The sequence below is a fragment of the Ananas comosus genome, linkage group 4, assembly GCF_001540865.1.
Source record: "Ananas comosus cultivar F153 linkage group 4, ASM154086v1, whole genome shotgun sequence".
NCBI lineage: Eukaryota > Viridiplantae > Streptophyta > Magnoliopsida > Poales > Bromeliaceae > Ananas > Ananas comosus.
The window spans coordinates 8083066-8085476 of record NC_033624.1 but is presented as its reverse complement, the minus strand read 5'-3'; positions in this window follow the sequence as shown (position 1 = coordinate 8085476).

The following is a 2411-nucleotide window of genomic DNA, read 5'->3' as shown; positions in this document are numbered from 1 at the left end:
AAAAGTGGTTGATGCATATGTAGAAGCTCTTCCGCGACACTTTTGTGGAGGAGAAGGATCGAGTGTGGCTCACCACTCATCACTTGGATGGCGAAGCCTATCGCTGGTGGTTGGATATTCAGGAAAACCCCAGCACGGATTTGGCGGCTATTTCTTGGAAGAAGTTCAAAGAGCTTCTATTGGCGCACTACTTCCCTGACAGCGTCAAGAGGAAGATGGAGCAGGAGGACTTGCGCAATTTGCGCCAGGGAGACAAATCTGTGGCCGAGTACGAGAGGAGGTTTTCTCGGCTTCTGCATTGCATGCCTTTCGTCGTGCGGGACGACGAGGATAAGGCCCGCATCTTCGAGCGTGGATTGCGACCGTCTATATTCCGGTTCGTGCAATCCTCTAACCTCCAAACCTACCGAGAGGTTGTGAATCGCGCGCTCATAGTGGAGAGCGGCGCGGCGGATGTTTAGGAACGGCGAGAAGGCTTTGACAAGGGTAAAGGCAAAAGGCCCGCGGCGGAGGGTGCGAGTCAGACGCACTTTAGGAGGCCGCCGAAGCACCCTAGGAGCCAGCAGCGTGGGTGCGGCTCGGCAGCGCAGCGAGGAGAATCCGACCAACACTGGCTTCCCCAGTGTGTGATATGTGGTGGTCCTCACTTCCCATCGCAGTGTCCACGGCGGGCAGGTAGGTGTTACCAGTGTGACCAGGAGGGCCACATCCAGATCGAGTGCCCGAGGGGTTCGTCACCGGTACTGTCGACTGCATCGGCACCGACTCTACCAGCCACCAGCTAGAGGACTCCATCGGCACAGTTCCAGCCTGGGCGGTCATCCGTCCAGCGTCAGAGCGAGGAATCTCGACAGGCCCCGAGTGGGCGCATGTATGCCGCTCAGACCGAGGAGGCGGCAATAGCCGAGGATTTGGTTGCATGTATCATTTTACTTGATGGCATTAGAGTTCGTGCATTACTTGATACTGGTGCATTACATTCATTCATAGATCAGCTGTTTGCCGAGTTGCATGGCATCCCATTGGTTTCTTCACTACATCCGAGACATATTGTAGTACCCGACCATATTTTGGATATTAGAGATTATTGCCCCAGTTGCCCTGTTCGGGTAGGAGACTGGATTATGCCTGTGGACTTGCTAGCTTTGCGCAAGCTGGGGGAGTTCGATATGGTCTTGGGTATGGACTGGTTGACCAAGTATTATGCCATGAATTATTGTAAGAATCGCACGGTTACTTTTAGAGAACCGGGGCAGACTGTGGTGATATTTAGAGGATGCCAGAGTTCGCTGTTTGCGATGACGATCAGCTCGTCTCGAGCTAGGCAGCTGATGAGCAGAGGTTGCATAGCTTATTTGGCTAGTGTTATTCTGAGGGGCGATGATGACACCCTTAGGATTGAGGATATCCCGGTGGTGCAGGAGTTTCAGGACGTGTTTCTAGCTGAGCTACCAGGTATGCCCCCTGATAGGGAGATTGAGTTTGTGGTAGATCTCGTCCCTGGGACTACTCCAATCTTAAAGGCACCCTATAGGATGGCACCGGTAGAGCTGAAGGAGCTGAGGGCACAGCTGCAGGATTTGTTGGACAAGGGCGTCATTCGACCGAGCGTCTCGCCTTGGGGAGCGCCAGTTTTATTCGTCAAGAAGAAAGACGGATCACTGCACCTATGTGTGGATTTTCGTGAACTTAATAAAGTCACGGTCAAGAATAAGTATCCGTTGCCAAGGATCGACGACTTGTTTGATCAGCTTCAAGAATCGAGTGTGTATTCCAAGATAGACTTGCAGTTGGGATACCACCAGTTAAAGATCAAGCCCGAAGATGTATCGAAGACGGCTTTTAGAACACAGTATGTACATAATGAGTTCACAGTTATGCCGTTCGGGCTTACTAATGCCTCGGCAGCTTTTATGGATCTAATGAACCATATTTTTAAGCCTTATATAGACAGGTTCGTCGTGGTGTTCATCGACGACATCTTACCCGAAGTACTGCAGATCACGAAGAACATTTGAGGCTTGTACTTCAAATACTTCGGGAAAAGAAACTCTTTGCCAAGCTGAAGAAGTGTGAATTTTGGCTTCGAGAGGTAGCTTTCCTGTAGCGATATTTGGTGTATGGGACGAGGCTGTTGGCCGTCCCAATCCTAGCCCCGCCAGCAGTTAGTAACGAAGTTGAGAACCTTCGAGGAAAGTGTTCGTAGCAAGGTTTATTTGAACTCCGGAAATACGCACTCGGAGCACTCCCCTCATGTATTGAATCGTTTGGGGAGCTGTTTAGAGGACATCATTAGCCGGTTAGGTTCTTTCGAGGCATAGAGACACTGCGAGCAGCCAGAGCCGGTTAGGAACTATCGGAGTTAGAAGAACCCTAGGTGTCGATATGGGTTAGGGCTTTAGTTTACAGGT